Below are 15,965 nucleotides of genomic sequence, written 5' to 3' on the forward strand. Positions count from 1 at the left end.
CAACATGGCACCTCATGGCAAAGAACTCTCTGAGGATCTGAAACAAAGAATTGTTGCTCTACATAAAGATGGCCTAGGATATAAGAAGATTGCCAAGACCCTTAAACTGAGCTGCAGCATGGTGGCCAAGACCATACAGCGGTTTAACAGGACAGGTTCCACTCAGAACAGGCCTCGCCAAGGTCGACCAAAGAGGTTGAGTGCACGTGTTCAGCATTATATCCAGAGGTTGTCTTTGGGAAATGGACGTATGAGTGCTGTCAGCATTGCTGCAGAGATTGAAGGGGTGGGGGGTCAGCTTGTCAGTGCTCAGTCCATATGCCACATACTGCATGAAATTGGTCTGCATGGCTGTCGTCCCAGAAGGAAGCCTCTTCTAAAGATGATGCACAAGAAAGCCTGCAAACAGTTTGCTAAAGACAAGCAGACTAAGGACATGAATTTTTGGAACCATGTCCTGTGGTCTGATGAGACCAAGATAAACTTATTTGGTTCAGATGGTATCAAGCGTGTGTGGCGGCAACCAGGTGAGGAGTACAAAGACAAGTGTGTCCTGCCTACAGTCAAACATGGTGGTGGGAGTGTCATGGTCTGGGGCTGCATGAGTGCTGCTGGCACTGGGGAGCTACAGTTCATTGAGGGAACCATGAATGCCAACATGTACTGTGACATACTGAAGCAAAGCATGATCCCCTCCCTTCGGAGACTTAGCCACAGGGCAGTATTTCAACATGATAACAACTCCAAACACACCTCCAAGACGACCATTGTCTTGCAGAAGAAGCTGAGGGTAAAGATGATGGACTGGCCAGGCATGTCTCCAGACCTAAACCCTACTGAGCATCTGTGGGGCATCCTCAAATGTAAGGTAGAGGAGTGCAAGGTCTCTAACATCCACCAGCAATATGATGTTGTCATGTAGGAGTTGAAGAGGACTCCAGTGGCAACCTGTGAAGCTCTGGTGAACTCTATGCCCAAGGGGGTTAAGGCGGTGCTGGAAAATAATGGTGGCCACACAAAATATTGAAACTTTGGGCCCAATTTGGACATATTCACTTAGGGGTGTACTCACTTTTGTTTCCAGCGGTTTAGACATTAATGGCTGTGAGTTGTTTTTTTGAGGGGACAGCAAATTTACACTGTTAAACAAGCTGTACACTCACTACTTTACATTGTAGCAAAATGTAAATTCTTCAGTGTTGTCACATGAACAGATATAATAAAATAATTACAAAAATGTGAGGGTGTACTTATTTTTGTGAGATACTGTAATTGTGACTTATCTGGTCACATAGCTCTTATGTAGCCATGGCCAAAGTTATGCTTCAGAGGCCTTGTTGATCCTTCTGCCCACATGGTCCACCAGAAAATGGCTGCCCTTCTACTTTCTGTCTATAAAGGATTAGGCCATGCTGAGTGAACCCACACCCTCTAGTGGCTAGAGGAGACACTGCAGCCCAATAGTCCTGAGAAGTACACAAAGCATGACCAACAGCACACTGCCCCCAGTGGCCAACGGGAGAAAAAACAGACAGTCAGATCTCTTTTTTTTTTCTGAAGAGAAACTGCAATATGCAGACTTACCATTTCTGCCACAGGACTCTGAGTCTAACAGGAGTCCAGCCTTCACCCATCATGGTGGGCTCTGTCATAAAAGACCTTCAGGGATTGGGTTCCCCGTAATCTGGGGTCCACTCACCTGGACCTGTATAGCACCCTGCAGGAAAACACCTGGGTCAGAACAATCACTACACAGGGTTCCATTACGCAGGGTCCAGCGCTGTAAGACTGCATTACAAGCAAACCTCGAGGAATCTTCTCTCCTGTCCAATGAGGCTTGGGTTCCATCCATTTTGGCTGACAGCTCTTTCGAGTGGATCCAAAAGAAATTTATGATTCTAAATAGAACCTTCCAGACCTCCAAGTATGCTCCCAGAGCACATGCATCACATCAGTGTCCGCCACCTTACATACACTGGCAAAAAACTGAGGTACTTCCTATGTATGAGGAGTTATATAGGGGAGGACTTCCTGTTTGACTGATTTGATTGATCTATCAGTGTCCATTCACCTATAGGTTGCATATAACCCAAATAGTTATTATTATAATTACCGGTTCTGTGCCCTGTGATATACGATAAAGAAAACTGGATTTGGTACTTAGAGAGTCATAGAGGAGCCTTTATTTGTACTATTGTTTACATTTGTGATCGCTGAGATTGACCATAACAGCAATCACAAGGCACAGAGCCACTCCAATCAGCTCTTTGCCTTTTGGTAATACTCTCTGCTGTCGAAAAGACAACAGGAGCGAAGACATTGTGCATGCCTGGGCACGCACACCAAGGTAAACAAAAAATGCCAGAAGCTCTCCCTCTAGTTGCCATTTCACTACAATGATTGGTAAGGGTGTAGATAAAGAAGAGGTGTACGTTTACACTAAAAAAATTAATAGTATGAGTTATATGTGTAAATAAAGGATGTGCTCGAAACGTAAACGAGAAGTGGAGCCAAAGCTCTTTTGGTCCTACTTCGTTCTGCACTCCTGTGACCTGTTGTTGGCTGACGTCACAGAGCTCTAGAGAGCTCCCGACTTTAATGTTGTGATCCGCCCAGATGCCTGACTGGCAGTTGGCTCAGCCTCTCAGCACACCACCGAGAGCCTGATCCAGCCGCTTCTGCCCCCTCCTGTAAGCGCTGGAGGGGCAGAGCAGAAAGCCAGTGACTGCTCACTTAAGACCGAGAACTGAGCAATCAGTGGTCTTTGATCGCTCAGTTCTCAGTCTTAGAAGTGGCAGGGGACAAATGCAACATCAAACCAATGCTGCATCCATCTACGTGAGTATAGATGTTTTTTTTTTATTATTCTCAAACCAAATGCTTAACCACTTAAGGACCGAGCCTCTGAGATTTGGTATTTACAAGTTGAAAACATTTTTTTTTGCTAGAAAATTACTTGGAACCTATATATATATATATTTTTTTTCTAACACCCTAGAGAATAAAATGGCAGTTGTTGCAATACATTCTGTCACACCGTATTTGCGCAGGGGTCTTACAAGCGCACTTTTTTTTGCTTCTTTGGAAAAAATACACGTTTTTTAATTAAAAAATAAGACAACAGTAAAATTAGCCCAATTTTTATATTGTGAAATTTAATGTTACGCCAAGTAAATGGATACCCAACATGTCATGCTTCAAAACTGCGCCCACTCGTGGGATGGAAACAAACTTTTACCCTTAAAAATCTCAGACGTTTAAAAAAAACTCCACAGGTTGCATGTTTTGAGTTACAGAGGAGGTCTAGGGCTATAATTTTTGCTCTCACTCTAACCATCGTGGTGATACCTCACATGTGTGGTTTAAACACTGTTTTCACAGGCGCTGCTCACGTATGCATCCGCTTCTGCACGCGAGCTCGGCGGGAAAACAATTTTTTCCCCTATTTATTTTATCTTTTATGTTTTATTTTTACACTGTTCTTTAAAAAAAAAGTGTCACTTTTATTCCTATTACATCCCTTGTAATAGAAAAAAAGCATGACAGGAACTCTTAATTATGAGATCTGGGGTCAAAAAGACCTCAGATCTCATATTTACACAAAAATGCAATTAAAAAAAAAAAAAAAAAATGAAATGTCATTTAAAAAAAATAAAATGTTTATTTAAGAGCTATGGGCGGACATGACGTTTTGACGTCGCTTCCGCCCTGTAATGGTACGGAGACAGGTGGGGCCATCTTCCCCTCACTCGTCTCCATACCCAACAGGACACAGGACCCGATTGCCTCCGCCGCTACCGACGGCTCCGGTAAGCGGCGGAGGGGGGGCTCCCCCGCCAAAGATTAAAAGTGATCTTGTGGCGAAGACCACTTTTATCTGAAAGCAGACCGCCCACTGAAGAAGAGAATACCGGGGTTATGTTAGCTAGCTGCTGCGAAAACAACGATATCCCTCTTCAAAGTACCGACGTATAACGACGGCGGGCGGACGGTCCGTAAGTGGTTAAGAAGGGATATACAACACACAATATACAAATCTTTAAATTAGGATTGTATCATTGGGCGAAAACTAATTAATCTAAGGTCTATAAAAAAAGAGAGAGAGTTGGAGGAAATTCGGTTCAATCCGCGTATGTGGTCCTTTACTGTTAGAGCGGTAAGGGTGTGGAACTCCCTTCCACAATTGGTGGTGTCAGCAGGTTTTTTGGATAAACGCAACATTTTTCTAGAAGTGTTTCTTAGCGAATTCAGTATACAGGGATATGGGAAATAGTAGTGACATTAGCATACACACACGAAGGCTGAACTAGATGAACCAGTGCTTTTATTCAGTTTTACCAACTATATAAAAGAAAGCAACAGTATTTCTTTGACCATTGTTATAGCTGCTTTTCATATTAAAAACACACAAACACAACAGAAGGCACTCATAGGACATCCAAAGGAGCATAATAATAGTTAAAAGTTATTTTATTGAACTGAGATTACGGTGGGTCAAAGCATCCATTGGAAGTCCTATGTGTGCCTACTAATATTCTACTGTATATTAGTGTTATCTGTGTGGAGCACCAAGGCATTTTATCAGATTGGATGTAAGCATCGCGATATTATATATATATATATATATATATATATATATATATATATATATATATATATATATATATTCATATATTCCCTTTTCTTATTTTTTTTTCCAATTAAAAATTGCTTTCTTGATGTATGTAAATGTTGGTGTTTTTTGTACTTTCACATTAAAGATGTAAAAAAACCTTAAATTAAAGAAATAGAGATATCATACCCCCTGATCCTGACTGACTATACGAAGGAATAGACCTCTGGTGGCTGGCACCCGCGGGTGGGGGGCGGAGATGAGATGGAACCCCCCCCCCCTTTTTTTTTATCTTCTGTGTTTTTTTTGTGGTAGTTTTCTGAGTAAAATGGGAAGGGAGGCGATGGTTTGACATTCTTTTATTACATAAGGGGACTCCCCAGAGGCCGGGACTTTTTTAGGAACCTGGATATGGGGTTGCGTTTATGCACTTTCAAGGAGTAGGTCGATATAATAGGATTTTTATAACGGCTTACCTGTAAAATCCTTTTCTTTTAAAGTACATCATGGGACACAGAGCCATAGTAATTATTATGTGGGTTATAGTCCACCTTCAGGTGCTGGACACTGGCACACCCTAAACAGGAAATTGCCTCCCTATATAACCCCTCCCACTACTGGGAGTATCTCAATTTTGTAGCAAAGCAATACATGTGTATACTAGAAAGAGGGGCGGGACCTCTGTGTCCTGTGATGTACTTAAAAAAAAAAAAGGATTTTACAGGTAAGCTGTTATAAAAATCCACATGCCCACTCAAAGCCAGCCATAAAATAGCCAAATTAATATACTCTCAAGGTCTTGCAGTTTGGAGAGAACTGAACCCCTCCACTAGGGACTTCACCCACTACTCTCCTCCTCACCACACATACGCCAGAATCAATCACATTTGAGTCCCCACACACACAATCCTCTGGTCTTAAAAGCACAAATCAGAGACACAGTACTGTCGGATCATTCTCTAGTTGTAATGTCCATCGGCCTCTCCTCTCCAAAATGCTTGAGAAATCTTTAAAAGACTACTTTAAACTCAACGCTGAGGACATCTCAGAGGAAACCCTGTGGGGAGCACACAAGGCATTTATTAGGGGGGGAAATCATTAAAATGTCAGCCCAAATTAAACAGGAAAGAACAGCTGATATAAAGAAATTAGAAAGGGAGTACATTTCAGCTCGAACACAACACAAAAGAAACCCCTCAAACGCAACAATAACTTGATAAGCTAAAGCTTGACCTAAACCTTGCTCTCACAACACAAGCCGAAAAATACTTACGATGGAACAAAAACAAATTCTACACACAGAAAGACAAGATCGGAACTATGCTTGCATCCAAATTATCCCCCAGAATACGGCTACACGTAATGCCACAGATCAGGGTTCCCGGACACGGTCTCTTAGCTATTCCCACGAAAATCTTGGAGGCCTTTTGGAGTTTCTATACAAAACTCTATAAGGCCCCTGTCTCCAAAGACAATACGGCCATTGCACATTTCCTGGATTCCTTGACGATCCCTGCCTTATCCCCTGAACACAAGAGTCTCCTAGATGCTTCCTTCTTGGAGGAGGAGGTTCTAAAGGTCATAAAGGAACTTAAAAATGGATCTGCCCCAGGCCCTGACGGACTATCCAACCTTTACTATAAAACATTTGCCAACACCCTGGCGCCCTTCCTAGCGAAATTTTTTAACGTCAAAACCCACAGTGGACCGATAGACACTCACCTTAATGCAGCATACATAGCGGTGATCCCAAAGCCAGATAAGAATCCAAAGAATGTCAGCAACTACCGCCCTATTTCACTAATTACCGGTGATCTTAAAATTCTGACAAAAATCCTTGCCAACCAGTTCTCAGTCTTGATCAGCAATTACATACACAAGGATCAATCGGTTTCATTCCTGGCAGACAGGGCCCTGACCAAATTAGGAGGGCAATCAACGTTGTCTCTATTCTCCAATCCAACTGGGAAGGGGGCCCTAAACAAGCAGGCATGTTACTCTCTTTGGACCTAATGCAGCCCTTTGATTCTGTCTCCTGGCCATACATCTTCACTCTTTTGGAGCGGTGGGGCTTTGGGGACAGGTTCAGGGGTTTAATTTGAGCTCTCTATTCTTTCCCTCAGGCAAGAGTCCGCTTACAGGGTTATCACTCTGACCCAATACACATTGAAACAGGCACCAGGCAAGGATGCCCACTCTCGCCACTAATCTTTGCGATAGCAATCCGGCAGAACCCAAATATAAAAGGAGTAGCGTGCGGTCCGCAAACTCACAAATGCGGGCTGTATGCGGACCATATCCTATTATTCCTCACCTATCACGTCCCTCCCAAACTTAGGTCAGACGCTTGAAGAATTTGCGGTTATTTCAGGACTTCAAGTGAACTTCTCCAAGTCCCTAGCAATGAATGTTTCCCTCCCTCCGGACACAATCTCCCTGCTCCAACACTCTTTTAAATTTGCATAGAATGAAATGTCCATTAAATATCTAGGAATCAACTTGACACCAAAAACGGAATCCCTCTATAATAATAACTACCCCCCCGATGTTCTGCAAACTGGAAACAGACCTCCAGACTTGGTCCAAACACGACTTCTCCTGGACAGGCAGGGTAAACTCAATAAAAATGACCCTGCTCCCCAAACTACTCTACCTGTTTCACTCCCTGCCCATTCCAATCAAACGAGCTCACATTAATTCTTTTCAGAGTAAGATTCTGAAATTCATTTGAGGTAAGGGTGGTTACAGAATCCTGCAAAGCACATTATACTGTCATAGGATAAGGGGAGGATTGGGTCTACCTAAGTTACTTCAGTATTACTACGCAGCCAAGATAGCCAGGATAGCACGGATTTCAACAATATATTCTAAATAAGAAAAACCAGACTGGATCCAAATTGAAAGACAAGCAGTCCCCCGTCACACTCTCGACTTCTTGTTGTGGTACCCGCCAAAAGCCCGTCCGCCGATAATGGCGCCGACCCTGTCTCATTCTTTAGCCCTATGGGACCGTTTGCACACAGCGACAACCCTGACCTCATCGAGCAAACCGCTGTCACATTTATTTAATAACCCTGACTGCCCCCCAGGTATGAACATAGTAGCTTTCAAATGGTGGCTGGACAAAGGACTGTACAGGATCAGACAGTTTTTCACATCCTTGGGCCCTATCTCCTTCAATCACTATGTCCATAAGCTGGAATTACCCCTCTCAGAGCGATTCAGATTCCATCAAATATCACATTACTTACTCTCTATCTGCCTGGAAAAAACAATGCCGCCCAGGTTTACTCCTTAAGAAGTATGGTGTGGTCAGGGACTGGAACAGAGGGGAGGGATCTCGATCATTTACCTGTCACTAGTGCAACTGCACGCAAAACTCCCCTTTATGTCAGCATGGGAATCTGATTTCCAATTCAGCTGGGACCTGGAAGACTGGCAGTCGGCATGCTTCAGATCATTTAAGGGCATTATAAATACCTCCCTCGTAGAAGTCAGCCTGAAAGTGCTCTCTAGATGGTGCTACACACCATCAAGACTGGCCGAAATGTATGAATCGGCAGATCCTCTGTACTACAGAGGCTGCCGACTGTCAGGAACAATGGCCCACATATGGTGGGAGTGTCCCAGAATACGTCCATTCTGGAGGAAAATATTCAACACAATCGATAAGCTCGCCGGCAGCCAGGTACCCAAGTCTCCGATAGTTGCTCTCCTCAATGGAGTTATCCCAAAAACTCCCAAACACATTCGAAGGCTAATACATTTTGTTCTTGTGGGTGCCAAACTAACCATAGCAAAGGCCTGGAAACAACCGAAAATCTTGATCAAAGCAACCCTCATGAAAATATCCTGGATAATGTCCCAAGAAAAGTTATCCAGCGTTCTTCTGAACACGGTAGGCAAATTTGAAGCCACATGGAAACCCTGGGCCCAATATATGGGCATTTCCCTCTCTCCTGGCACTAAGCCTGAATGAGACTTCTGCAAAACCCATAGAAAGTCAACCTCACACTTCTAATACATTCTCTCACCCCTCCTTCCTCTCTCTCTTTACTCTTCTTTCCCTGACCTACTGCTTTCTCTCGATAATCCCCAAATATTGGGGATGTCAGAAAGTTCCTCTTTATCTGAAAGTTAGAAGTTTTGGCTCTTCAGTTGCGATTAAGGCCAGCCATAGTACCGGTCGCGGCTATGTGGTGGGATGGGGGTTGGATTTGGGGGGTTATGAACCCAACCCGGCACAGCTTGATCCCCATGGGGGTGCCGGGTGTAAAGGGTTCTTCCCTGGTCCGCTCTGATCTCTCCACGTCTGTGGTTGCCTCTACGGCACCCAGAGACCTTACATATTCTTCTGAATCAATCTAGTTCATGCTCTGGGTTCAAACACATACCTTACGGTCTTACATTCGCCTTTTTTTTCCCCGATATGTCTTTGTAATCAACTTGCCGAGCTCTAGTGCTCTTTTTTGGATATACTCTTATATTGTAATGCAAAACTCTATAACTCGATATTATGATGTCCATTTTCTAAATGTATGTTATTTCTTAACCTGAAAATACAAATTTTGAGAAGTAAAGCGGTTATAAAAATCCTATTTTCTTTAATCGTACTTCATGGGACACAGAGCCATAGTAATTACTATGTGGGATGTCCCAGAGCAATGCCAACTGAGGAGAGGGAGACACGACCAAAGTAGGTCACCAGGAGATCAGAGGATTTATACTGCTGCCTGCAGTACACTGCGCCCAAAGGCGACATCCTCGTGTCTTTTTACATCCACCAGATAGATTCAGGTACGGATTGAAGACCAAGTTGCGGCCTTGCAGAATTGAGCCATGGAGGCTTGGTGATGCACTGCCCACAAAGCACTAACAGCCCTAGAGGAGTGCACTTTGATTTGAGAGAGTAGAACTACCTCTTTAAACCATAAGCTTGAACGATTACTTGTCAAATCCATATAGAAATAGTAGATTTCGATGCTGCCTGTCCTCTTTTAGGACCTTCAGGCAACACGAACAAAACATCTGTTTTCCGAATCGGAGCAGTCACCTTTAAGTAGACTTTGACTGCTCTCACCACATCAAGAGACTGCAGTGATTTTTCTTCCATAGAACAGGGTTCTGGAAAAACAAAGGTAGAACAATATCCTGGTTTAGATAAAAAGTTAGGATGAGGACGCAATACTACCTTATCCTTGTGAACAATAAAAATATGGCTCTTTACAAGAAAGAGCAGCAAATTCTGATACCCTTCTTGCAGCAGATATGGTTACCATAAAAAATAGTTTCCTTGTCAAAAATGACCAAGGGAATATGTCGTATCGGCCCCAAAAAAGGCTGTTTTGTAATGCCGACAAAACTAAATTCAAGTCCCAAGGGTTCAGGAGTTACCTAACCGGAGATTAAGCCGTGTTACCCCCTGAATAAAGTTACGAACCAAAGAATGTGAAGCAAGTGGTCGATAAAATAATACCGATAAGACCGAGACCTGTCCTTAGAAAGCACTCAAAGCCAGCCTTATTTCTCACCCTATCTGCAGAAAGTCAAGGATTCTACCTTTGACCTATTTCCTGGGGTCCAACTCCTGGTTTCACATAAGGAGACATATGTTTCCCAGACTCAAGAATTATGGAGGCCGGCTGCCTTGCATTAAACCAAGGTAGAAACTACTGAACCTGACAGCCCACGCTTCTTCAGAGTGTGGGTCTCAATAGCCAGACCGTTAAATTTAGTGTTTGTAAAGTAGGATGGAACACCGGACCTTGTGGGAGAAGGTCTTCCCGTGATGGTAGGGTCCTTGGGTCCCCTACTGCCATCTTTACGATCTCTGCATACCAAGATTTCCTGGGCCCTGCTGGGGGCCACAATAATCAACGACTTCCCTTCCTGCTTGATCCTGCGAAGAAGTCGTGGACACAGGCAGAATAGGAGGGAATGCATAAATCAGTGAGAACCGATTCCACAGGAATAGCAAGGCTGTTCCATATGCTAGCAGATCCTTTGTTCTTGACACAAAGTTGTCGATTTCTTTGTTGAACCTGGACGCAAACAGATCTATGTCTGGGATCCCCCATTTTTGACATATTGACAGAAAGATATCAGGGTGAAGGAACCATTCTTCCGGAAACAACTGCAAGTAATCCGCCTGCCAATTTTCTATTCCTAGAATGAAGACTGCTGATAGGCAAAGTACATTGTTTTCTGCCCAAGATAGGATAAGATTCACCTTTCTCTGGGTCGCACAACTTCTTGTGCCCCCTTGGTGATTAATATTGGCCATTGCTGTGGCATTGTCGGATTGAATTCTGGCAGGACAATACCGTAAACTAAATGTTCAGGCCCTCAGGACCAAGAGCTCTGCCTGAATTTCTAAAATGTTAATGGGCAAGGCCATTTCTGATCTGGGCCACTTCTCTTGGACAGTTGCCTCTTCCAGGACTGTTCCCCAACCTAAACAAAAAAGGTTGGCATATGTTGTTACCACTTCCCAGGTAACTGAAGGAAGGATTTTCCCCATAGTAGATTTTTGGATATTAACTATAAATTGAGGCTCCGGCGCACCCAGCCTACAGCACCTGATATTTCCAGGTGGTCTCTCAGCCGGGTACTAACCAGACCTGACCCTGCTTAGCCTCCAAGATCAGATGAGATCGGGCGCTATCAGGGTGATGTGGCCGTAGGCTTTGGAGTCAGACACATTGGGAATGTAGAGCTTGAACCCTTTGTTCCAAGCCGATAGGATACTGTTTTGCAGCAGTCTCGAATTAAACTGAGCATAAGGAACGGCCTCAAATGAAGCCACCATCTTTCCCAACAACCTCATGCAAAGTTGAATAGAAGAAATTCATCTTGCTTCGACCACCTAAATCAGTTCCTTTATGGCGCTGATCTTTGCCTGGGGTAAGAATACCATTTTCTGGGTGTACCTATGATCGGACCCAAGTATTTTAGCCTTCTTCATGGTTTTAAAGAAGATTTCTCCTAGGTTGAGAATCCGACCTAGATATTCCAGGTAGTTGAATGTGGTGACCATACTTTGGTCTAAGCGGGCTACCGACTGGTCTATCAAGAACAGATCGTCTAGGTAAACCATAATCGTTATACCTTGGGCCCTTAATCTGGCTAGAAGAGGGGCCAGAACCTTTGTAAACACTCAAGGTGCAGTAGCTGGACCGGAAAGCAGAGCTACACACTGAAAATGAAGATTTTCCACCTTGAAAAGTACATATGGAGGTATGCATCTATGATGTCGATTGACGCCAGAAGTTCTCCTCCTTGTAGGATGGAGTTAAATGATTTAGATTGACTCCATACGAAAAAAGAGTGGTTATATTCAGGATCTGAATTTAGATTTTTGAGATCCAGAATGTCCATTCGGATTTGGCACCGTGAAAAAAAAGAGGTTTGAATCAAACCCCAACCTCTGTTCTTACATGGGGACCCCCATGATCACTTTTTTCTTTTTCTCTGGATCCTTAGAAACGTTTGATCTGAGAAAACGAGGAGACAGGAACTCTTGGAACTCCAGTTTGTACCCTGAAGCTTTTGAGGAAGGCCCCCATTCGTCATGACACTTTTCCTGCCAGATCCTTGAGAACTGCAGAAGAATTCCCCCTATTCGATTGAACCTGACGGTGGAAGCCGCCGTGACTGCCTGGAGGTTGATGCCTCTGGCACAGGAGAAGGAGCTTTAAAACGAAAATATATTTACTCCTTTTCTTAAATGGCAAAAGGGGTGCTTTCCATTAGAATTTCTTTGGATGTATTATCCAAAACATCCCCAAATAGCTGTTTCACCGCAAAAAGAAAGACTAGCCAGGAGCTTCTTCCAAGGCGCTTAGCGAAGGGCGCAAGGCCTGAAGGATAGAGTCTCTCATAGCAACTATTGCAAACATAAAGCTGCCTGCTTTATGGGCCTGCTCAGCAGGATAACCTTGAACACCTGTTTAAACTGGTCTCTCAATGATTAAGCAATTACCGTCAGCGCAGGCTGAGAGACTCAATCTGCCAGAGGAAAAAAGTGGGTTTTTTTTGTTTTTTTTCAATACGAATTCCACCTTTTTATCTGTTGGATCCTTAAGCATTTGAGCATTGTCTGCCGGACAAGTCAAACTTATTCACAGAGTATATAGCAGTGTTAATTGCTGGTATATCCTACTGAATTTCCTCCACCATAGGATAAAGTGTGAAAACTTTTTAGGAGGGGAAAAATGCTTATCTGGGTGATCCTCTCAGATACAAAAAAGCTTTTCCAGCAAAGGACAGGAAAAGGCATGCACGGCTTGAGGAGGCTTTAATGAACCCAAACACTCAGTTAAGGGTACATAAATGTGGAGCGATCATTCAGAAAGAAATTGCACCATCAATCTTAAGATTGGAACAGCTGATTCTCCCGCATTTGACACCCCAGAAGAGGAGTCATCAGCCTCACCAAGGTCCCCTGAGGGAATTTGTATTCTCCTGCCCCTAGTTCCTCAGTTTGAGGGTCCTGAGTAATGGAAGAGAACCTGTCGCATTTTGACCCACACTGGGATGCGATTAAAGTCGCTAAACTTTTTTTTTTTAAATTATTATAAAATAAACAGGGGCCAGGGGTTGCAGTGTTAAAAACAGTTGAAGACGTTTCATGGCCCTGATGCTCACTCTGATCAGCCACCCGCTTTCCAGGGCTTGAGGGAGACCCTTTTAGCTCTTTTCTGGGGGTGTTTCAACTCCCCCTTCTGACCATTGCCCGATGCACAAAGCAGAGGTACTACCAGAAGAAATCGCATCCACTGCTTGAGCAATAGTCCAGCTACTGCCACTGCAATAGTAAATGTGTCAAATAGGAAATGCCTGTATCACCAAAACCTCTTTCATGCTCTTCTTTGCTCTTATGTCTCAATTTTGCAGCCAGCATAAATGGAGTTTTTCTGTTGTTTTTTTTTTTTAAAAACACTCCCGCGTTGGAGGACGCCAACGCCACGTTAAGCCCCACCATCGCATCGCACCCCCCCCCCTCTTTTTAAAAGAAAAAAAAAAGTTTTCCCGCTCAAGCATAGGCCTCCGATCCGACTGGATCGACCGAGTGAGGGAGGGACGGCGTGGAGGAGACCTGGAAGCCGCCGCCGTGTAGGGGCGGTGAAAGAAAATGACATTGCCAATCGTTTTTAGTTCTCCCTTATACTCAGCTTCTTAAAGAGGGGAAGAGTTCAGCTCAGGTGGGGGTGTCTGGAGGAAGCAAAACCCCTCAAACTTACCGGAGGTCTGCCTGCTAGCCGGAGGAAAAAAGTCTGCTGCTTCTGTGACACATTGTGACCCTGAGCAAAGCATGAGAAGGTACGTGCTCCATACAGCCCCCAGTGGTGACACTTAGGCATGACAACATTTACTTTAACCACTTCAATACCGGGCACTTAGACATCTTCCCGCCCAGGCCAATTTTCAGCTGTCAGCGCTGTCGCAGTTTGAATGACAATTGCGCGGTCATGCTACACTGTACCCAAACAAATTTTTTATCATTTTGTTCCCACAAATAGAGCTTTCTTTTGGTGGTATTTAATCACCTCTGCGGTTTTTATTTTTTGCGCAACAAATAAAAAAAAGACAGAAAATTTTGAAAAAAACAAGTTTTTCTTTGTTTCTGTTAAAATTTTTTGTAAATAAGTATGTTTTCTCCTTCAATGATGGGCACTGATATGGCTGCACCGACGGGCATTGATACGGCGGCACTGATGGGCACCGATGAGGTGGCACTGATGAGGTGGCACTGACGGGCACTGATGATGGGCACTGATAGATGGCACTGATAGGTGGCACTGATAGGTGGCACTGGTATGTGGCACTGATGGGCACTCGTAGGTGGCATTGATTGGTACATATGGATGGCACTGATGGGTACTTATGGGTGGCACTGATAGGTGGGCACTGATGGGCACAGATGGGCACTGACAGGTGGCACCGATGGGCAATGACAGGTGGCATTTTGTTCCCACAAATAGAGCTTTCTTTTGGTGGTATTTAATCACCTCTGTGGTTTTTATTTTTTGCGCAACAAATAAAAAAAAAGACAGAAAATTTCGACAAAAGACAAAGTTTTTCTTTGTTTCTATTAAAATTTTTTGTAAATAAGTATGTTTTCTCCTTCAATGATGGGCACTGATATGGCTGCACCGACAGGCATTGATACGGCGGCACTGATGGGCACCGATGAGGTGGCACTGATGAGGTGGCACTGACAGGCACTGATGATGGGCACTGATAGACGGCACTGATAGGTGGCACTGGTATGTGGCACTGATGGGCACTCATAGGCGGCACTGATGGGCACTCGTAGGTGGCATTGATTGGTACATATGGGTGGCACTGATGGGTACTTATGGGTGGCACTGACAGGTGGCACCGATGTGCAATGACAGGTGGCACTGATAAAATATATTGGGGGCATATCTGGAACATAATGGTGCCAATCAGTGCCCATTTGTGGGCACTGATTGGCACAGATTGGGCACATGTGGATGGCCATGGGGTACATACCTGGCCATCCACATGTTGCCCCCTTCCCTGGTGGTCCTAGTGGCGATCCCTGGTGGTCCAGTGTGGTGATCTGAGGGGGGGCTGCGCTGATAAACAATCAGCGCAGGCCCCCCCTGCCAGGAGAACCGCCGATCGGCTCTCCTCTACTCGCGTCTGTCAGACGCGAGTGAGGAAAAGCCGATCAACGGCTCTTCCCATTGACAGCGTGATCAGCCGTGATTGGACACGGCTGATCATGTGGTAAAGAGCCTCCGTCGGAGGCTCTTTACCAAGATCGGTGTAGCGGTGTGTCAGGCTGACATACCGCTCCACCGATCGCCGCGATGCGTGCCCCCGAGGGCGCGCGGCGGCATGTTATCCTGCTGGACGTCATATGACGTCCAGTCAGGATAACGGAACCACTTCCTGGACGTCAATCCGCTATAGGGCGGGCGGGAAGTGGTTAAAGGAGACATTTCATAAAAAATTTTTTAATTCCTTAGAAAAACTCCACTTACCTTTCCCGCCGCAGGGTTTTCTGTGGTAAAACCAACAGACCCAATCTTCACCCTTCACGGTGGGTTCTGTTAACAAACCTTCAGGATTCACAATACTGGACCTGTAAAAAGCACCCCGCCAGTAAAACTTTATGCCCTTAATACCAAAAGTACTGGATTCCAGGGTCCAGCTCTCTAAGAGGAGCATTACAGGCAAAACCTCGTTTCTTCGCATACGAGGCCCGGGTACCATTCAATTCGGCCTAAAAGACACTTTGAATAGATCTGGCTGCATAGCTAGCCCCAGCAAGGATTGCTCCAGAGGAGCTCAGCACAGCCCATCTTCACTCGTGACCAAT

At 44.6% G+C, this 15,965-nt stretch overlaps 1 protein-coding gene and 1 pseudogene across 2 annotated transcripts in view; both read right to left on the bottom strand.

Moving 5' to 3' along the window:
• Positions 1 to 15,965, bottom strand: part of ELP4 (elongator acetyltransferase complex subunit 4) — a 480,195-nt gene that overhangs the window by 299,285 nt on the left and 164,945 nt on the right. The gene's annotated exons all lie outside the window — the stretch shown is intronic.
• Positions 11,179 to 11,297, bottom strand: LOC141113088 (5S ribosomal RNA; annotated as a pseudogene).

Source organism: Aquarana catesbeiana, linkage group LG11 (genome assembly GCF_042186555.1).
Source record: "Aquarana catesbeiana isolate 2022-GZ linkage group LG11, ASM4218655v1, whole genome shotgun sequence".
Taxonomy (NCBI): domain Eukaryota; kingdom Metazoa; phylum Chordata; class Amphibia; order Anura; family Ranidae; genus Aquarana; species Aquarana catesbeiana.